At 41.4% G+C, this 23,178-nt stretch overlaps 1 protein-coding gene across 18 annotated transcripts in view; it reads left to right on the top strand.

Annotated features, from left to right (window-relative positions):
* GNG7 (G protein subunit gamma 7) overlaps nt 1-23,178 on the top strand; it is a 142,796-nt gene that overhangs the window by 87,856 nt on the left and 31,762 nt on the right. For 16 of the 18 annotated variants that reach the window (XM_074939573.1, XM_074939587.1, XM_074939586.1 and 13 more), the window contains one exon: nt 1,584-1,609. The exons of the other annotated variants lie outside the window; for them this stretch is intronic. The gene's annotated coding sequence lies outside the window, so the exon portion shown is untranslated. The remainder of the gene's footprint in view (nt 1-1,583; nt 1,610-23,178) is intronic. 18 annotated transcript variants of the gene reach the window in all.

The raw sequence follows: 23,178 nt of genomic DNA on the forward strand, positions 1-23,178 counted from the left end.
TATCCAACGCTGGTTGCTCTTAGACACTGTTGTAGTAGATAGACCATTGGTTGTCTTCAGTTTGTCACTTTAGCAACACTGTGACAATTGCAAAATTCTGTTCCATGGGATAGAAACCCTGTCTGTTTTGCTCTTTTTTAACAAGTTAAATTAGAACTTTAAATTTCAAGAGTGCAAATTGGGGATTAAAGGGACATGGCCAGGTCAAATTTGGTCTCAAACTTTTTTCTTTTGAAATCAGGTGGGGTTTTTTTTGCAAAGCCTACAGCCAATAGAAATCTTTCCATAACACGTTTTATATTGAAAAGGTTTTTTAAGTGACACTTGTGCCGTGTGTACAACCTAAACTTTATAGAATTCAGCTAGTGCATGAGAATGTGCAGCTCAGATGAATCTGATCAGTCAGTTAGATTTTCCTAATTTTAAAAGAGAGACTGGTAAAAATGATGGAAAGATAAATTAGATGCTTTAATGTAAGATGCACATATAAGGATGTACGAGAATGCATGGGGTATTAAACTTGCTCCTGCACCTACTGAACCTGTAGCAGGATGGCAAGCTAAGGTTTTCTGACATAAGTTCATAAGGTTCAGTAATACAGGTGTGTTTCTGAAATGTATTTTGTGTAAATGATTTGAGTAAACTGGTAAAATTCCATTAAACCCTTCTAAGGCCACCCTTTTCCTAGGTCATGACAAGTGAGCTGATCGTGGGATATGAATTTCCTGTTGCCCTCATTGCCCCCACTACTCTCTGTGATAAAACAGCATGCCAGAAAATCAGGTGGTTTCCTGTCACTTGTTCCGTTTTCGGTTAATTTGCTTGATAGGGAGGTTATGGTTTTCCAGCTTTCAGCTTGCTCCAGGTCCTCTGCTCCTCCTTTTTTAACACTAGAGCCCAAAGTTGGAAGTACACAAAGCTTTTTAGCTTGTAAAGGTATCTGACACAGTCAATGTTGACAAGTGGAAATTTCTGGTTTAAAAGTTTTGCTTAGAAGTTATAGTACAGTCTCATTAAGCATCTTTAATGCCATGCAAAGCCAACCTGAGTTTGCTTAAATATCTTACTCGGAGCTGTGGGTAAATAAACTTGATTCATTCTTCTCCCCCTTGTGTTTTTAAAACTATGAAGCAGAATACATTTTTAAAAAGACTGACTCCTTAAAGAACATTGGTTATGTGAAAAATGCACAGTACTACAGAGCCATGCTGGTGACGTCCTTTATCTGCCCCCTTATCCCTGCCAACATGGAGTGCCTCAGGCATAGGCCCTGCTGTATGCCCAAATACCTTCTTGCCCTTGGATGTCTCATTGCTTTGGTCATCACTTCTATCATTTTGACTTTCAGCCCCCGGCTAGAAAGTGATTTACTGAATGCTGCACCACTGAAGTGACCCTTCTTCATGGAAGTTTTAGTTTGTGTTGTCAGATACCATTAGGCTTCTATAACCTCAGGGACTTCCAGTATCTGATGTTGCAACATTCTGAGTTCCGTTGTGAAGGGTGTAAGTGCGCACTAGATGCTAACGAGTGTTATCTTGAAATGATCACACAGAACTAATGTCCAATGTTTTTTCTTTCAGGAATAATCCAGGAACAGTGAGGAAAGGTATGTACACACTGGCCATTTTGAGCCCTTTTCTTAAAAACTATGTAATTAAAACTGGCATGCTGTTCCATGGCATACAGCTCTGTCTGATAGGAATGGTTTCTGGTCTGTAGTACTGCTCAGCATTAACAACTCTGATAGTTCAAACAGAACTGAACCTTAAACTGACCATATCATTAGACCTATAGGACAAGCCTTCGCTGAATTGCTCTGTGCCCCATACACAGCTCTCTTCAAAAGAGGTCTTGAAAGGACTATTCTTAACAAGCAGAGCAGGTTACTGCTGAGTGGTCCTGCCTCACATGTAAACTGCATGGATCAGCTATTTTCCTCCTCCTGCAACAGGAAAGGGAGGCAGCTCACTGGCGCCCTGCTCTTGCTTGTGGCACATAATGCACATTGTGGGACTGGGTCTAAATTTATTTGGCTCATATTTTATATTGCAGGGTATCTGCTTTCTCCTTATCTCCCTTCACATCCATAGCACCCCGGATGTGGCACTTCTGAGCCTTTATGACCAAGCTCTCTCTTATCTCCTTTCCGTCAAGTTACCTTTGTGGTTATGCCTGCTGAATTGCAAAAGATCCATATTGCACAAAATCTCTTATTGGCCACAGGCTGGCTAAATTCTTGTAGAAATCTTTAGAATTCATTAGGTTGCAGTAAGAAGTTGAGCAGGACGAGCAGTGCACACTGAAATAGCTTTTTTAGATCTTGCCAAATTCCCAGACATTGCAGTACATGCCAGAAAGCATAAATATAAGTAATAGCATGTCCTTGCCTGAAATACTGTGTGGGTATCTGATCTCCCTGCCTCAAAAAGAATATAGAAGAGCGTTAGGGTTGAATAAGAAGAATGATTAGAGGCATGGGAAAGCTCCATATGAAAAGAGAAGACTGGGATTCGGTGGGGGTAGTACACGATACTTGGCTTAATGGTGAAATCCTAGCGGATCTTAAACATAAAAAAGAAGCTTACAAGAAGTGGAAGGTTGGACATATGACCAGGGAAGAGTATAAAAATATTGCTCGGGCATGTAGGAAAGATATCAGGAGGGCCAAATCGCACCTGGAGCTGCAGCTAGCAAGAGATGTCAAGAGTAACAAGAAGGGTTTCTTCAGGTATGTTGGCAACAAGAAGAAAGCCAAGGAAAGTGTGGGCCCCTTACTGAATGAGGGAGGCAACCTAGTGACAGAGGATGTGGAAAAAGCTAATGTACTCAATGCTTTTTTTGCCTCTGTTTTCACTAACAAGGTCAGCTCCCAGACTGCTGCGCTGGGCATCACAGAATGGGGAAGAGATGGCCAGCCCTCTGTGGAGATAGAGGTGGTTAGGGACTATTTAGAAAAGCTGGACGTGCACAAGTCCATGGGGCCGGACGAGTTACATCCGAGAGTGCTGAAGGAATTGGCGGCTGTGATTGCAGAGCCCTTGGCCATTATCTTTGAAAACTCGTGGCGAACGGGGGAAGTCCCGGATGACTGGAAAAAGGCTAATGTAGTGCCAATCTTTAAAAAGGGAAGAAGGAGGATCCTGGGAACTACAGGCCGGTCATCCTCACCTCAGTCCCTGGAAAAATCATGGAGCAGGTCCTCAAAGAATCAATCCTGAAGCACTTACATGAGAGGAAAGTGATCAGGAACAGTCAGCATGGATTCACCAAGGGAAGGTCATGCCTGACTAATCTAATCGCCTTTTATGATGAGATTACTGGTTCTGTGGATGAAGGGAAAGCAGTGGATGTATTGTTTCTTGACTTTAGCAAAGCTTTTGACACGGTCTCCCACAGTATTCTTGTCAGCAAGTTAAGGAAGTATGGGCTAGATGAATGCACTATAAGGTGGGTAGAAAGCTGGCTAGATTGTCGGGCTCAACGGGTAGTGATAAATGGCTCCATGTCTAGTTGGCAGCCGGTGTCAAGTGGAGTGCCCCAGGGGTCGGTCCTGGGGCCGGTTTTGTTCAATATCTTCATAAATGATCTGGAGGATGGTGTGGATTGCACTCTCAGCAAATTTGCAGATGATACTAAACTGGGAGGAGTGGTAGATACGCTGGAGGGGAGGGATAGGATACAGAAGGACCTAGACAAATTGGAGGATTGGGCCAAAAGAAATCTGATGAGGTTCAATAAGGATAAGTGCAGGGTCCTGCACTTAGGATGGAAGAATCCAATGCACCGCTACAGACTAGGGACCGAATGGCTAGGCAGCAGTTCTGCGGAAAAGGACCTAGGGGTGACAGTGGACGAGAAGCTGGATATGAGTCAACAGTGTGCCCTTGTTGCCAAGAAGGCCAATGGCATTTTGGGATGTATAAGTAGGGGCATAGCGAGCAGATCGAGGGATGTGATCGTTCCCCTCTATTCGACACTGGTGAGGCCTCATCTGGAGTACTGTGTCCAGTTTTGGGCCCCACACTACAAGAAGGATGTGGATAAATTGGAGAGAGTCCAGCGAAGGGCAACAAAAATGATTAGGGGTCTAGAGCACATGACTTATGAAGAGAGGCTGAGGGAGCTGGGATTGTTTAGTCTGCAGAAGAGAAGAATGAGGGGGGATTTGATAGCTGCTTTCAACTACCTGAAAGGGGGTTCCAAAGAGGATGGCTCTAGACTGTTCTCAATGGTAGCAGATGACAGAACGAGGAGTAATGGTCTCAAGTTGCAATGGGGGAGGTTTAGATTGGATATTAGGAAAAACTTTTTCACTAAGAGGGTGGTGAAACACTGGAATGCGTTACCTAGGGAGGTGGTAGAATCTCCTTCCTTAGAGGTTTTTAAGGTCAGGGTTGACAAAGCCCTGGCTGGGATGATTTAACTGGGAATTGGTCCTGCTTCGAGCAGGGGGTTGGACTAGATGACCTTCTGGGGTCCCTTCCAACCCTGATATTCTATGATATGATATTCTATGATTCTATGATAGGTATACAAAATGAAGAAACTAAGAAAGTGCAAATGGGGGCTCCTAATTATCATCTCCCACAAATTCACAAACAAGGAGATGTCCAAGGATGCTGAATGACCACAAACTTAAAACAAATGAAAGGAACTCCTTTTCTACACCACGCACTTCACCTGAAGAACTTGCTGCCCCTGGCTGTCATTGAAGCCAGGAGCATAGTACAGGGGAGGGCAAACTATGGCCCACAGGCCGGATCTGGCTCATCAGGGCTTTCAATCCAGCCCATGGGATTGCCAGCCCTATGGTGCAGCGGGGCTAAGGCAGGCTCCCTGCCTGCCCTGGCCCCATGCCACTCCCGGAAGTGGACAGCACCACGTCCCTGGGGGGGTGGGGGCAGAGGGCTCCATGCACTGCCCTCACCTGCAGGCACTCCCCCCCCCCCCCCTTGCAGCTCCCATTGGCCGGGAACGGGGAACTGCGGTTAATGGGAGCTTCGGGGGTGGTACCCACAGGTGAGGGCAGCCCGTGGCAGAGCCGCTTGCCCCACCCCACCCCAAGGAGCCACTGCCAGACATGCTGGCCACTTCCGGGAGCAGTACGGGATCAGGGCAGGTAGGGAACCTGCCTTAGCCCTGCTGCTCACCTCTGCCACCCCGGAGCTGCTCGAGGTAAGCGGCGCCGGGCCACACCCCAACCCCCTGCCCTGAGCCCCCTCCTGCACCCTGCAGTCCCTCCCATACCCAAGCCCCTGCCCCAGCCCTACATTCATGGCCCTGCATATAATTTACCTACCCAAATGTGGCCCTCAGGCCAAGAAGTTTGCCCATCCCTGGCATAGTAGATTCAGAAAAAGATCTGACGACAAGAACGTATGCAGTCCCTTTGGGAAAAGGAAAAGATATTTCAGAAAGGATAAATACACTCTTGTGTGTCAGCTCTTAAACCAACAATTAAATTACAAGGATCAGTAAGAAACCTTCCCCCGCCCCGCCCCGCCCCGCCAAAGCAGGTTATAAATCTTTCTTCCCTTCTACTTCTGAAGCACTGAAACATCTGGTACTGATAATTTTTATTTGATAAGCCACTAGCTTGCTGTGTGTGGCAGTTTCCGTAGTTCTGTGTTCCACAGGCTGCCGTGTAATTATGACGGGAAAGGCAGGTGGTGTAAGCCAGTGCTCTGTACTACGTGTGGTCCACACTGTGGAAGAATTTGAGAATCCCTATCCTAGGTGTCTTTGGAAGGTGGCACTAAGTTTAAAGTGCTCTACATACCAGAACTCTGACTCCTATTAGTGAAACCTAAAAACATCCTTGTCTTCCATTAGCAAACCAACCAACGTGAAAACACAAGCACTTCTCTTGCTCGGACTCTGTCATTAACACTGTAAGCATGCTAGCATACAGCATTCTCTGTGGCACAAAGCACAGAATTCTAATGGGATTGGTATTCCTGGCTCATGTAAATATGCCATTCAGAATATTCCTGGGTGTGATTTCGAATAAGGTTGTCCCCTAATAATTGATTTCTACACCTTGAAGTGCACGCTTTTTTTTTTTTTTTTTTTTTTTTGATTGGGCTTAGTTGCTAGAATTAGTGTTATTAAAAAAAAAAGGCCAATATGTTTGTATTTATACTTGAATAAAGCTTACATTTCTCTCAGGACAATTGCCAGACTTCAAAATATAAACCACTGCCCTGATGGGGCAATCTATAAACCACAGTACAAAGAAGTGACTCTCCAACTTCGAATCAGATTTATTGTGAAATCTAAAGAATTGGCGTTCCAAGTGCGGAACAGGGATGAGTAGAAACAGCATGATCAGTCATTTCCCTGTCTTAGAATGAATGATAGAGGCACTGAAACCCTTGAGAGAGGATGGAACAGGACAGAAAAAGTAAATTACAAATACACTCAGTTTTCTAATATGAAGTGAATGAATGTGGATTGGTGATTGTAGGTTGCCCATCTTTAAATACTGATCATCCTTTGTATAAGATATGACGCGGTGTATTCTGTACATTTTTCAGTATCTTTTTTTAGCCATTCATTCATTATTTACAATTTCTGAAAATGCATCTTCCACTGTGGTGTCCTGAAATGCGCATGATCTCTTCAAGCCAACAAAGGGGCAGGTACCATGCCTTTGTCATGATTTGCATATTTTGCTCAAACAGCAGAGGCATTTTATAAAGAAATAAGCTTCCTTAATCAACACAATATTGAATACATGAAAATTGGAACTTCCTTCCTTATTCCTACAGGCAGGGCAAAGATCAAAAGAAAAGCTAACTTGCTTAAGGCTTTTTTAACCAGATTTTCCTTGCATTTTACATTCACATTTGTAACATAATAAGATTCTGACATCCACCTCCAGAGAGGTAGAGAAGTTCAATTATATATAAATAGTTTACAAAAATCCATCTTGCTTAGGAGGACTGGTTAAAATTCAAACTGAAAAACCTTCTGGTAGTACATCCAAATGTGCACTCATCTGGGAATATCTCTAGATAAGCACAGGATTCTGTGTGCACTGGGTGGTTACCCTACACTTGTACCAGTCTAAAGTGTCTGTTTTTGAAACTGGGGGCATTGATCATGATGTGAAACGTACTCCCTGCAAACTGGATCAAGGTAACAATGCTATAAATGTGAGCCTGCAGCCTTGGAATTGGACCATTGTGGCAGGTTTTACTTAAACTGGAAGTGATTGCAACACAAATATAATGCAGAATTAATTGTTTTGCCTCAAGCCAGTCACTTGCTAGGCAAAGTAGGATCTACATTTGGTGGGTTTGTAGTAACTTCTTAAGAGAGCTATTTTAAATTTTTGGAACACATTTAAATCTACATCAGTCTGTTCTTATGTAAACTTTCTTTGGAGTTGAGGCAGTGGGACATAATTATTTTCAGCAGATTTAAGGATGGGTAGGCAGAGTCCAAGGGCTTAGCTAAATTTGAAAATTGTTTCTTACTAAGGTAGCATGTGAATTTAAAGTGAAATAGATTGATTTTGGAATAAATGTTCACACATGGGGTTAATCAGAAACAGTGAATTTGAAACAACTCCATGTTTAGACAAGCTTGTATTAATTAACTCATTTGCAGCTGATCAGTCTTATTTGTACTGAAAGGCTCACCTTTCCAAGGTGGAGGGCAGTCCTTTTTCTGGTAGTTCAACACTGAGTCTTCAGTAGAAACCGTACTGTGGCACTGGGTTGTGACACTGACATGAGGTCATGCGTCACTGTTTCTTACCAAGGGCTAGACACATTGGTTGCCGTGACACTTACAGATGCCTAGACTGGATGCCTAGATTTTCTACAGTGGTTGTCATGTGAATATGTATATTTAAGAGATACAGGTTTCCCAGAAAAGGTGTAGGAGGCTTGAAGTGTTTTGGTCCAAGGTGGATAAAAATCTGTTTAAATCAATCCGTGAGTTTTATTTGAATCAGATTTTTTTTATTTAAATGAGATTTAAAAAAAAAAAAAGTAAACCTGTTTAAAACTCAATTTGAAATTATGACAGCGCTGTTAAGGCCTAAATTTACTTCAACAAAATAATGTAAATGTGCTGCATCAGTGAGCCCTCCTAAAATAGCAGGTTTCAGGGTAGCAGCCGTGTTAGTCTGTATCCGCAAAAAGAACAGGAGGACTTGTGGCACCTTAGAGAGGAACCGATTTATTTGAGCCTAAGCTTTCATGAGCTTCATTGAAGTGAGCTGTAGCTCACAAAAGCTTATCCTCAAATAAATTTGTTAGTCTCTAAGGTGCCACAAGTCCTCCTTTTCTTTTTTCTGCTAAAATAAGTTAGTGTGCTGCTCCTCTATACAGAATATGTGCTTGGGGGGCATCTTTAACTTTTGAGGTCAACTCAAGCATTGTAAATAATGTCACAATGTCACATACTGCATTAAGCATCTATAGCTTCAGTTGTTACAGTGGAGTGAATGCTGGTATTAACATTTTTTCAAACTTAAGTACTTTGAGTTTCTGAAGTGCAGAAAAGCTTTTATCTTAATTACTTTTGGCTGCGTTCAGCTAATGGGTGTGGAGAGAATATTTCCTTCACTTGGACTAATTCATTCAAAGTTAAGAAACAGAGTGGGACTTGAAGCAGGAGAGCTCGTTTTCCCTCTTCAAATCTAGGAATTAAAATCAGGGGCGAGAGGAAGAGGTCTTCTAATTCTAAGATCTTGAAGGACATTGGGGCCAGATTTTCAAAGGCACTTGAAGATGCAGAATAGGGACCTAGTGGGTTTTATAAAGTACCTATACTTAAGCACTTTTAAAAATCCCACTAGGCCTCTATCCGCAGCTTTAGGCGCTTAAATACCTTTGAAAATCTGACCCCATCGGGAACAGAAACAATCTTCAGTTCACTTACTAAAGTTAATATTTCTTTTCTTTAAATACAAGACATGTTTTGATAAACTTTTTATATATCCTGCACACTTAAAATAGATTTCTTTAACTAATTAATACAATTTTAAAAGGCCTGTTTTTGTACATTTTAATTGAATTCCAATTTCCATCCAAATGCAACTTGACACAGATCCCAAGTAAAATAATCTATGAAATAAGAAATGCATCATTTACTATTTACTGACATAATGTAAAAATTAAGAATCTGAATAAACATATTAAGCTACATAAGAATAGCCATGCTGGGTCAGACCAGTGGTCCATCTAGCCCAGTACCCAGTCTCCTGGCAGTGGCTAATGCCAGATACTTCAAAAGGAATGAACAGAAAGAACAGGGTAATAGTCAAGTGATCTATCACTTGTCCCAGCATCTGGCAGTTAGAGGCTTAGAGAGACACAGAGCATGGGTTTGCATCCCTGGCCATCTTAGTTAAGTCATTGGTGGCCCTATTCTCCATGAACTTACCTAATTCTTTTTTGAATCCAGATATAGTTTTGGCCTTCACAACATCCCCTGGCAATGAGTTCCACAGGTTGACTGTGTGTTGTGTGACGGGAATATTTTTTTGTTTGTTTTAAACCTGCTGCCTATTAATTTCATTGGGTAACCTCTGATTCTGGTGTTATATGAAGGGGTAAATAATGCTTCCTTATTGGCTGTCTTCACACCAGTCAAGATTTTATAGATATCGATCATATTCCCCCTTAGTTGTGTCTCTTCCTGCTGAGAAGTCCTCATATGGAAGCTCTTCCATACCCTTAATCATTTTTGTTGCCCTTCTCTGTACCTTTTCCATTTCTAAAATCTTTTTTGAGACGGGGCAACAAGAACTGCATGCAGTATTCAAGGTGTGGCCGTAACATTGATTTATATAGTGGTATTATGATATTTTCTGTTTTATCTATCCCTTTCCTACCTGATTCCTAACACCATTAACTTTTTTGTTTGCTGCTGAATATTGAGCGGATGTTTTCAGAGAACTATCCATGACGACTCCAAGATCTTTCTTGACTAATAACAGCTAATTTAAAGCCCATTATTTTGTATGTAGAGTTGGGATTATGTTTTCCAGTATGCATTACTTTGCAGTAAAATGGCAGATGGAATTCAGTCATCCAGTTTTGTGAGATTCCTTTGTAACTCTTAGTTAAGTCCAAAGCAGACTGGAATCTCGAGTAATTTTGTACCATCTGCAAACTTTTCCACCTCTCTCTCCACCCCTTTTTGCAGATCATTTATGAATATGTTTAACAAAACTGATCCCAGTACAGATTCCGAGGGGACACGGCTATTTGCATCTCTCCATTCTGAAACTGACTATTTATTGCTACCTCTCGTTTCCTGTCTTTTAATGAGATACTGATCCGTGAGAGGACCTTCCCTCTTATCCCATGACTACATAGTTTGCTTAATAGCCTTTGGTGAGGGACCTAGTCAAGGCTTTCTGACAGTCCAAGTACACTCTACCCACTGGATCATCTTTGTCCACATATTTGTTGACCCTCCTCAAAGAATTCTAATAGACTGGTGAGGCATGATTTCCTTTTTTAAAAGCTGTGTTGACTCTTCCCCAACAAATCTTGTTCATCTGTGTCTGATGATTCTGTTCTTTACTATAGTTCCAACCAATTTGCCTGGTACTGAAGTTAGGCTCACTGGCCTGTAATTACCAGGATCACCTCTGGAACCTTTTTGAAAAAAATTGGCATCACATTAGCTACCCTCCAGACATCTGGTACAGATGGTGATTTAAGTGATAGGTTACATACCACAGCTAATAGTTCTACAATTTCATGTTTGAGTTCTTTCAGAACTCTTGGGTGAATACCATGGTCCTGGTGACCTATTCCAGGCATGTAATTGATAAATGTATCAGTTTATTCCAGGCATATAATTGCATAAATAAATGGGTATAGATGGTGTCAGCAAAAAATACCAAATTTAGCTGGTTGCAAATAAAACATGTTTTAATGACAGGTTTCAGAGTAGCAGCCGTGTTAGTCTGTATTCGCAAAAAGAAAAGGAGGACTTGTGGCACCTTAGAGACTAACCATTTTTTTTAATGGTTACTGACCAATGGGAATGAGTCTTTATTTAGGAGAATTAAAAGTACAAATGCAGAACTAGATGGATTTTTTTTTTTAAATCAGCAATTCTGATCATGATTTAAATCAGTAAACAGAAAACTGATTTAAATAATTTGATTTCAATCTACCCTGCTTTAGTCACCCTAGTTATTCCTTTATCTTCTCTCTCGCTCTCTCTCTCCCCCCCCACCTTCTTTCTCTTTCTACCTGAAACTGAGCATTCACCTGAGTTAGATGCAATGCTGGGAAATAAGGAAATAGTGCTAATCTAGAGCATCCTATTAAGTGCTTTCAGGTTAGGTTGTGCGGGGGAGGAAATTGGGGGTGGGAGGGGGAATGAGGTCTGCTGTTTGTTTCCAGGATAACATCCTGCTGGCCTTTTTATCATGCTGCTGCTGGCAGCTGTTCTATATCTAGTGCTGTATGAAACATTTGCGACATGCACTTCTGTATATACAGATAAATTGCTGAAGTCTAAGGCACAGTGTATTATAAAAGCAAATCTCTAAAACTACTAGTTTACAGGTCAGATCAACGTGCCTGTTTCTTCATTTTTTAGTTTTGTGGGACAAACTACTAAAACAGCATCTGTTACAACATACGTCGTCTAAACTGGGAGAAATCTGAATGGATTTATATTCTAGTCTGTACTAATCGTCTAAAACGTGTAGCTCTACAAAAATTAGTAATTGTACAGCCCGTTGTGTAATTCGTCAGTTACTTTTCTTTTTTTGGTCTCCCTATCTTTCTAGCCTGGAACTCTTTCAAATTAGTAACAACTACCCAGTCCTTAGCTCAACTCCTGAACTTATTCCAAGCCAACGTGACTTGACTTCCTGTAAAAGAGACAAAAGAAAGCGACCTTCTGCTTCCTTTCCCTGCCGAACAGATTCCATGGCCCATGTGGGAGTCGCTCCTCAGTTGCAAATCCTCACATGATGGTGCAGTCATCAGCATTACCGAAAGACCCAGGCTTCCGTGAAAACATCTACACAGACACTGCAGTCACATGCTGGAGTGTAATTACTTTGATGGATGAAACAAGTGGAAAGTAGTCATCGAGTCAATCAAGCTGCATTTTAATCTGGTTTAGGGAACAAGTATCCTCATTTTTACTTGCATGCTGCTAACTTAATTAAGGGATCTTGGTTTCACTGCTAATCTATTTTGAGTCCCTTGTGGGCACCTCATTTTTGCCCTCTGCAGACATAGCCCTAATGAAAACAAGGTTAGTGTATGGAAAGGGAGTGAGAGCGATAGTCACAAGACTGCTCTCATACCAGTATGTTTTGTTTTATATAACATGAACAAAGCCATTAGCACTTACTGTCCTCATGTGATGTGACCACTACAAAAGGTCAAGCACATTTATAGTGAAATTACCAGGAGCTATCTATGCATGGGAGTGAAGCAGTTTCAAAATATGAATGAGAAATCTTTTCTGCAGTCAATTTATGTTAGTAATTGAACCTGGCAGAGGAGTTAGCATGTGAAAGAGTTGTTTTATTCCGCTGGCAACTTATTGCCAGGCTTCTGGGGCATCTTGCTTAACCATTCATTTTAAACTTGCTTTTCCATTATTGAAGCAGTATTAATTGGGGCATGTCAAAACAATTTAGTGGCTATGGCACTGGATTGGGATTCAGGAGACCTTGGGTTCTTTTCCCAGCTCTGCCACTGACCTGGTGGGTGACCATGGCCAGGTCACTCCCCCTCCATGTCCCCGCCCACCTTTTCTTTTTTCATTTAAATTGTAAGCTGCTGGTGGCAGGGACTGTCATTTTAGTATGTTTGTAGAATAGTGGGGCCCTGGTATCAGCTTGGACCTGTAGGCACTACCGGAACACAAATATTAAAAGAAATCTCTTGGAATCCCTGTCATACGATTAGGGGGAGATGCCAACCACTGCTTCTCCTTAAAGATGTCATAGATACCATAAATCTCCAGCCACTTCCAAAGAAATAACATGCATAGGAACTTAAGTTTATAGGTGATCTGGTTTTTCAGTGTCGTTAATAAATGCACTTTCCTATGACATGGGCAATTACTGCTGTTGTTGTTATTGCTGTACTACCTATGGGCCAACGAAGAATGGCACCCAGCTGCGCAAGGTGCAGTACAAACAGAGTAGTAGATGGTCCCTGTCCCAAAGAGCCTGCAGTCTAAACAAGACAGACTCTGGGTGGGGGAAAGGTAAAACACAATCTGAACTGCATCTTTAGGATAGGTGCTGCTCTCCTTTGCTTAGCTTTACTTATACAAGCTTCACTTTTTTCCTTGTAAGATCTTAATTTTAATATAAGGGCTTCAGGAGTGTTGTGTTGGCCTGGAGTGGAATCAACTGTAGGAGGCTTAAGCATGGATTAAGAGGGAAGTCAGATCTGCAAGGGTGAAAAGAGAGCACATAAAGGAACAAGAGCAGATGGATTGAAAAGGATATTTTAGTACATCTTGATTGCTGTTGCTGTGTGAACTTTACTCTAGTAGTGATTACTGCTGAGTGAGACTGAAACCTGATAAGCAAAGGTCACCTCGCAAAGATGGCATCACAAATGAAATATTTATAAGAAACTAGCATTAAGACTTTCTTCCTTTCTGCTTCACTTGGTTCGGCTTACGAGCAATAAAAGGTTATTGGCGCTACTCAAACATGTCACTGTGTGGCTCTGCCTCACTGTAGGTAATAGTCATTGGTGTGCAAAAGTGCCCATTCAGTCATCCTTTGTCTTCCTTTTTATTTAAGTCTGTAGCCGTTTTAACATGTTCTCCTGCAAAATGATGTTTCCTCTCTGGCATGCTGGGCGCCACTCCTCCATTCCTAGCTTCTTTTGGGCAGACAGCTCTTGAATTCATACTGGGGAAGGTGTTTAGGAATTTTACTGTGCTATAGGTTGGGCTTTTCAAAAGCATCCATGGGGAATTATGGATCCTACTTTTCCCAGTGTAGACAAGGCCCCAGTCTCTGGTTTATGAAGACTCTCTCTCTTGCCTTTGTAAAGCCCTGTCAGCTGCACAAGTCAGGGAAATAGGTTAGCAAAAGAAGTATTCAAATATGGTTTGCTAGAGGTGCTAACACAGTTTCCCTGTCAGTGTGCACAGAGCCTTAATGATTTCCAGAGCAGGCTGGTTGCTTAATTCTCTCTTGAATCACTGTCTTCCTAATTAAGAGCTTTAAATAGCACTCTGCCACCAGATGAGATGCTGAATCTACCAGGGATTGCAATTGTCTTGACACAGGGTCACTGAGGGATTCTCAGGGTTAGGTTAGAAAGTAGAAACTGCCTAACTCACTGCTCGAAGTAATTTTAGTTGGTGTCCGGATGTCTTGCCCATGGCTTTGCAGTAATGTCTGGTATTTTACTTATTCTGTTTTGCAATATTTAGCTTTCTTCAGCAAACAGACTGTCTTGGTACCCTATTTTCAAGGACATGGTCACCTCAATTCATGCTGCATACATTGTCAATGGCACAGCAGTGTTCACAGAAAGAATATTGCTCTGGTCTTTTTTTTTTTTCTTTAATTGATTCTTATGGTTCCCTGAAGGTTAGTATGTTGCTCCTCTTGGAAATTGCTTGTCTAGAAATCTGCGAGAATTTCAGAGAATTTTTTGTGTGCTCACATATCCCCATCTTCTTTATTGTCTTTGCTTCACATAGATTGAAAAAGAGCTCGTGTCTACATGTCAAGGGGAGGGGGATGAGTGCACCCAAAGGGCACGTGGGATATAGGTGTAACTGTTCTGGCTTAAGCTAGAAGTCTCCATTAGTTGAGCAATTAGTCTTTTTTCTTAATGCCTTCTGATATGATTCTACCACCCTCTTAGTTTAGTTTCACTGCCTGTGAAGTGAACACCTGAAAATATGGGAGTGTCCCGTGTTGCATATGAGGTCAATATTAAGAAAACAGTCCATGTATTTTAACTGAGCAATGCTGTGAACTTAAACAAGCACAGCTGTCATAGAAACAGTGTGTTGTATGAAGAGACTGTTCTTAAGTTTGAAATCAGTGCCCTTCTGGAGAAATCAGTGACATTTGCTCTATGTGCTTTTCTAGGAAACTCTTCTGAAGCAGTCGATTTTATCAAAAGGATTCCTGTTAGGGCAGTTAACTCATGAGATTAACTCAAAAAAATTGTGATTCATCGTTGTTTTAATCGCACTGTTAAATAATAGAATACCAATTGAAATTAAATATTTTTGGATGTTTTTCTACATTTCATATCTATTGATTTCGATTACAACAAGGAATACAAAGTGCATAGTGTTCACTTTACATTTTTTATTACAAATATTTGCACTGTAAAAATGATAAACAAAAGATAGTATTTTTCAATAGTGCAATCTCTTTATCATGAAAGAGCAAATTACAAATGTAAATTTTTTTTGTTACATAACTGCACTCAAACAAAACAATGTAAAACTTTAGAGCCTAAAAGACCACTCAGTCCTACTTCTTGTTAAGCCAATTGCTAAGACAAGCAAGTTTGTTTACATTTACAGGAGATAATGCTGCCCGCTGCTTATTTACAATGTCACCTGAAAGTGAGAACAGCTGTTCTCATGGTACTTTTGTAGCCAGTATTGCAAGGTGTTTACATGCCAGATATGCTAAACATTCGTATGCACCTTCATGCTTCGGCCACCGTTCCAGAAGACGTTCTTCCATGCTGATGATGCTCGTTTAAAAAAAAAATGCGTTAGTTAAATTTGTGACTGAACTCCTTGGGGGAGAACTGTATGTCCCCTTCTCTGTTTTACCCGCGTTCTGCCATACATTTCATGTTCTAGCAGTCTCGGATGATGACCCAGCATATGTTGTTCATTTTTAAGAACACTTTAACTGCAGATTTGACAAAATGCAAAGAAGGTACCAATGTGAGATTTCTAAAGGTAGATACAGCACTCGACCCAAGGTTTAAGAATCTGAAGTGCTGTCCAAAATCTGAGAGGGACAAGGTATGGAGCATGCTTTCAGAAGTCTTAAAGGAGCAACACTCTGATGTGGAAACTACAGAACCCAAACCACCAACAAAGAAAATCAACCTTCTGCTGGTGGCATCTGACTCAGATGATGATAATGAACATGCGTCAGTCCGCACTGTTTTGGATAGTTATCGAACATAACCAGTGAACGTCATGGAAGCATGTCCTTTGGAATGGTGATTGAAGCATGAAGGGACATATGAATCTTTAGCACATCTGGCATGTTAATATCTTGCCATGCTGGCTACAACAGTGCTATGCGAATGCCTGTTTTATTTTTGAATGCAGGTTTTTTGTACATAATTCTATATTTGTAAATTCAACTTTCATGATTGCACTACAATACTTGTAATGGGAGAATTGAAAAATACTATTTGTCTTTACAGTACAAATATTTGTAATCTTAAATCTAACGTGAGCACTGTACATTTTGTATTCTGTGTTGTAATTGAAATCCATATATTTGAAAATGTAGGAAACACCCAAAAATATTGAAATAAATGATATTCTATTGTTTAACAGCGCGATTAATCACACGATTAATCTTGATTGATTTTTTTAATGGCTTGACAACCCTAATTCCTACGTATACTATACATGCTCTCCTTAGTTTCTCATACAAACCTCCTTTCAACGAACTCAAAATCCCATAACATGGTAGTCTGGCCAGTGCCTAAACCAGGGGTTCTCAAACTGGGGGTCATGACCCCTCAGGGAGGTCGCAACGTGGCTACATGGGGCTTGCGAGCTGTCGGCTACATGGGGCTGACAGCCCTGAGCCCCCATTAAAATTCTCCCCCATTTTTATTTTATGGGGGATGCTCACACTTAAGAGGCTTGCTGTGTGAAAAGGGTCACCAATACAAAAAGTTTGAGAACCGCTGGTCTAAAAGGTGTGATATTAAAGATACAGCATCAAGGTTTCTGGACCCAAAATCTTGCTTGCTTTTTTTTTTTCTGGTTTCCTTGATCAGAAAAAACATGTACTTATTTGTTGGGGAGGGAAAATCCTTCCTTGTTCTTTTCTTAGTGAAGTCAATGCCACACGCATGAGAGCAGCTCACAAGAACAAAGTAACCACACATGATGTAAGGGAACAGCTCACATTGCAAACGTCCAAGGAGTTGTAATTAACAGGGGAGGTGGTGTTAATGGAAGGGGAAATTACCTTAATTATACTGTGCAGAGGTGCCCAAACATTGCAGGGCACAGGGACACGTGGCACCTTTCCAGAGCCCCGAGGACAGCACCGTTTTTTTCCAGCCCCCCTCTTCTGAACGGGAAATGTCACACCCTGTGTGAATGGATAAACCGTACAGACAAAAAAGGAGGACTTGTGGCACCTTAGAGCTGATGCTCAGATAAATCGGTTCGTCTCTAAGGTGCCACAAGTCCTCCTTTCCTTTTGGCGGATACAGACTAACACGGCTGCTACTCTGAAACCTGTACAGATAGAGAATGTTGTGTCCTGGCTTTAGTTTGCTTCTCCCACTTCAGTTCTTTACATGCCTTTACTTTCTATCCCCTCTTCTCTCCTTCCCCATGTCAGCTGCCATGCATGGCTTAAGGCTGAATGGGGCCTGAATCCGGCAAAAGAGCTCATAGCACAGCTGGCTCCATACCTTGCCAATGCTTCCTTCTCCCCTGGCCTCATGGCAGACCCAACAGTGTCAAATGGTGGAGCTCATGGATCTTCCCTTAATCCACCCTGCCATCTACCAAATAGGAGGAGCAGCAGGGAGCATAGCATGCTGGGAAATGAAGTCCCAAAATCTCACAGGCCGCACTTCCTAGGCTAGCATTACCTTGGGTAGCAGGATGTGAGTTGGAGACAGTTACTTACCAATGGTAATGTCCTTCCTCCATCATGTCAAACATATTAAATTCCATAACTGCAATGCACAGTGGCATCAAAATCCCTGTGCCTACTCTTGTAGGAAGCATCAAATGCTAAGTGCTCACAATGTTCTGTTCTCCTTTTTGGTTCTGTAAGTGATCGTCTTGCTAAAGCAGGACAATAAGACACAAGAACATAATGGCTGAGCAGTGATGGGACAAGAATCGGTGACATTTGTTCAATGACTTTTGTAATATAACTTGAGGCTGAGCACTTAGACTGTTCTAATCAGGCACTGCAGTCTGTGAGATGAAGAAAAAGGATGCTTTCTGTATGAGAAATCTAAGTCAAAGATTCTGAGAAAAGAAATATACTCCTGGTGGTTGTGTAAGTTTGACTGGTCAAAATGAAATCTACTTCTAAAAATAGAGGCTGTCAATATTAACTGTGAAACATTTGTCCTTTAGAATGTGAAGAAATGTGGGTGTCGCCAAATTAAATCATGTAATCTATGGGCAAATACACACTCCGCATTTAAATTCATAGAAACTTCTTTGTGTGAGAATTCAGCCACCGTTCAATGGTTCAGTAGAGATTGTCATATCAGACACTTGATTTCAACAAAAAGGATTTTGTCCTCTGCAGTTAGTCAGGTTTTCGTCCCACATTTCGTGTGAAGTGCATTCTGATGCATGCTCAGTGAAGGAGAGAAAAACACTCTGGGCTACTTGTCCCAGGAACAGCCTTTTGTTCTTTAACCCCCTGCAGTACTTGTGATGTAACTCTAGAGGGGCCTGAGTGCATGGTCTGTTACTGCTGTCTCCCTCTTCCACTGACATGGGTGAAAGTGCAGTTAGTCAGTGACTTTCAGAACAACACACACACTTCTGCATCTAACTTGCTCACCCTGACTCAAGAGATTTCTCTAACAGTCAGTATTGCAAATTCAACCCTGGATCTTCAAACCAAACTGGTCTCATTCTGCCTCTCACATTGTTACCAGTAATAAAGGTTCTCTAATGGGAATTTACCCATACACAAAGCTGTGAGCTAACAATAGAATTCAGCAGCTCATTCTTCCAAAACTGTAGTGGATCTGCAGCAAAACTTTGTATGCTTGGCAGTGCTGCTGGCAGACGTGACCCAGACGCGCATATAGCAGATATGATTAATAAGGAGGTGCCGTTTTTATAGTCACTTCTCTGACTACAGCTGCATTGTAAAGCAACGGAAAATGTCCTCATGAAGGGTCAGAGTTCACACTTTAATATCTCTTGTATGAAACTGGAAAACTAGCTTTTCTGTGCTTGGGCCAGATTAAAGCAAATGCCAATTCACACGGGCACATTAAATATTCTGTTCAATTGAAAGGTATTGGGAATTAATACCAAAAAGGCCCTTTTGGAAGATTGTCTGACTCCTAGGTACATCCGCCCACTATAGATATCACTTAGTCTGGTAAAAATGTTGACATCAGATTACACTGATGTGCACTAGATTGCTTGGCAGCGAAGGGCCATAGCTGCACATTCCAAGACAGACATCTCCTTGGATTCTTCCTGTGAAGCAGAACAGGGGAAGCAATTCTAGTAATTCTGATAGTTCTGGGTTGGCTGGTCCCAGCTCTGCACTTTAGAGTCTGCTTTTATCTGCTGCAACTGACAAACATTTTCCAAAGAAGCAGTAAATGAGAAACCCCACTTGGTGTTAAAATGGAGTAGAGAGAAAACAAAAGGAAAAAGTTTCTAGCTGCTATGATTGTGCAAACCATGTTGGCTGGTTTGGCCGGTCTGACCTTCCACATCACTGTACTCCTGGCAAGCACTCTGTCATTAGGAGCAAAGTGTTCAGACTTCGTATTTTAAATGTAGTGTTGTGGTCATAAACACTCCTTACGAACATACAACGTGCAAAGGATTATCTGTGACCAGCAGAAAACATGCTGTGATTTATACTCTTCTCTCCTCCCCCCCCCCCCCCAAAAAAAAAAAGTCCGTTTAGAGCTGGTGTAGCCGACTGTATATCAGGTTTGTCAAAGAACATGGAAGAGGTTAGTGTATGTTTGGTACTCATGTTCTTGGACAACTTTTTTATGGGCGTGTACTTCACCAAGGCACATCCAAGGGCTTGTCAGTATTTTTCTTGTTTGCTTAGCATCAGCTGAATGCTGGTTCCCAATAATGTGAAGCTTGACTGAGAACAATTGTGTCAAGCTGGTAGTTTATTTTGCCCTAAACTGAGACATAGGGCTTTTCATATGAAATAAATATTTGTCATAACATCAATTTTTGAAAACTTTTTGCTGGTAGATGTCTAAGCCAGAAGCCTCCTTGCACAGGTATTTGTAAAAGACTGAATCTGTGATGTCCAAACCGTTTTATAGTGGATTATGTTTATCTATCTAATCTGTGTACTGTGTGGGATTGTCATGATTTTATAGAGGAGGCTGTTGCTTACATTATTATTTTGGAAGCTGCAGAAAATGTGTTAAAGGGGGAAGACTCCACCCTGCACTGACTCTTTACTTACTAAAATATGTTCAATTGCACATCTCTGTGCACACTAGTCGTGCGAAGGACAAGTCCCAGAGCAGGCTACCCTCAGCTCACTTATAGACAAACACCTGAAAAAAGACATGTCTTGAACTGTGCCCTAAAGGTTAACAAGTTAAAGCGGTGCTGGACCAGATGTAGTGAACTCCTCTGTGAAGAGTATCTTGTCACCAAGCATCTGTTTGCCTAATCTTAAAACTGGTAGATGGCCAACTTCTGGGACAACTCAGAGATGATGACTTCCTGGTTCTTAACCACTTAAGTCTTTAGATCAGTTTGTAGACTTGCCTACAAAGTAAATGGAAAATATTCTTGCAGTAAGAAGTATCTGGCTCTGATTTCAAGTGAAGGCAACCAGCAGTCACGTGGCTTGTTCTTAAGTTTATGGGACCTGTCTTTTTTATTAAATGGTTAAGCCTCCACAGTTCCCACTGACTTCAACTGTGGATCTGTGGGTACTTCTGCAGATCAGGCTCCTGGTACCTTGTCCAGAGGAACCAGCCCTCCTAGATGCTTTGGAGGGCTGTATGTAGACGGTACCTACAGCAATCCAGTACCACATAGGGACTTTGGTTCAGCACTGATCTGGAGGGAACACTGTTGCTTACTAAGCCACCAGTATTGATTCATGTAGCACCCTGGATATCTCTAATCTCGGTACTGACCAAGCCTGATCCTGATTAGAGTGGGATATCCTAATAGATCACTACTGAAAGCACAATAACTTCAGGCTACTAGAGAACAAATAAGCTTTTGGGTACTACTAACATTTTACTGTAACAGAGTAGTTGGAAAAAACATGTTTTTGCTACTTTGAAGTCTTACTGAGAGGGTCAGCTATCCTGGGATTTCAGTAACATTTTATTACAGCTATGCTCCTCCTGAATTGATACTTAGAAAACAGAGTAAGGGTATTTCTGGCCTAGTACCTGTAGTGCAATATAATACAGAAGCCAAGGTTTCTTCCAGTAACTATTTTTTAAAAAGAAAAAGCTTTTATAGGCATATTGTGCCAGTGAAAGTTTTAATGGTTACGTTACCTCGAGTATTTACCAGTAGTCTTAGCATCTCACGTAGCAATGACTGAACAAAAGATTGTTATGCCTAATCATACAATGAGGATATTATAACTTGTGGTTCTGATGTCATTCCCAGCAAACTCACTTTCCACAGTCAACTTAAAATCCTATGAAACCAAACGCCTTAGCCTTTCCATTCCTCTCATACAGAGCTGTGCAAAGTTTCAGTAAATATGCCCCCTCCCCTTTTTTTTTCCTTGTGGTGTATTTATTCTCCAGAGCTCTGACTGTCCGTGCCATTTGTAAATCAGTGCTATAATAAGAATGATGCGCTCTGGTGTATTCCTCACAGTAGTTGCTTTGACTTATTTGAGTGTTGTACAGGGTATTTTTATATTCTCTCTTTAATATGTGGCTAACTTGCTTTGTAACAGTATGATCCTATTTCTAGGAGAGAATAAATTTGTGGAGCTTTTTTTTGTGAGAAGCAAAGCATTCAGCTTACAGATGCTGAGCGAAGATACTTGACATTTTAATTCTTCAATGCCTACGTACCATGTAAAATATTTTTTGCATAGATCTGCTATATATGAGGGTAGCTGCTTTTTCTGATAAGCCAAATTAGTTTGATGTAAGGAAAGATGTGTTTTACAGACCATAGATAACCTTTATCTTCCAGCTACAGTGACATAAACAGATATAGGTTAGTTTTTGCTCTGTTACTATAAATGGCATGTTACTTACCTGGGTATTTCTCTTCACTCCTGCATCAAGTCCACCAAAAAAACACCGGAAGAACAGCAATCTTATTCAGTGTCTTGAATCAATGCCTTCATCCATACATTCCCTCTCCCCTCCAATTGGTAAAATGATGCCAAACTTTTCTTAATCTCCCAAACGCCAGCTACTCTAAGGGCTCACGAGTAATGATGTGTTAGCATCTAAAGAATAGTGCAGGCGGGCATTGCCCTTCTTCCGTAAGGGTTTGGCTTCAAAATGTGATGTGCAGTCTTATGCCATTTTGGATCCATCACGTTCTTGGTGGATAGAGAACGGTCTTGTTGATGTTATGCCTGGTGTATGTTTCTGTCCAGTTTTACATTGTACACAAGTTCAGGTGCAATGTAGTGCTAGGTTGCTGCTTGGCTGCTGAAGGTGAGAATTTTGCAAATGCATGACACTTAACATTGGCCTCCATTTAAGACCTTCCTTTTAGGGAAGAAAAACAAATGTGGCTACTAGGTTTGGCGGGGTTTTCCCCTCCTGGTGCACTTGCTCATCTTCAGAAAACAAGATTCATTTCAAAACCTCTCCACCCACTCGGAGCATGCACAGGAGCTGCAGAGCAGCGAAGGAAAGATGAAATTTTGTTTTTGAGCTGGTGCCAATTTAGATCTGGGACAAATGACTCTAAGAGCAGCGTGGAGCAGAATTATTAATTTTAGTAGGTGGTGGCAGCTTTGTATTTTTAATGGCTTTGTAAAATCTCCTACTTTTCTCTTTGCATAGTACACTTTTTTTTAACTTGCCTCCCTTCTGTACAAATCACAGACCTCTTGATTCTCCTAACGCAGCATTGTATGTAGACATGTTCAGTCCAGCACATTGTTCAAAGCTTTGTTCTTACCACTTTTCTTTTAATGTCTCAGAGGTACTTCCACTATTTCCCGACTCAGGTCAAGTAGACTATGAAAAAGTCAAGGGAAGTTTCCTGATGTTCAGCCTAAACTTCCTTTTCCTTAATCTCGTCCTATAACTCTAG

This window comes from Natator depressus, chromosome 25 (genome assembly GCF_965152275.1).
Source record: "Natator depressus isolate rNatDep1 chromosome 25, rNatDep2.hap1, whole genome shotgun sequence".
In the NCBI taxonomy this organism is placed as follows: domain Eukaryota; kingdom Metazoa; phylum Chordata; order Testudines; family Cheloniidae; genus Natator; species Natator depressus.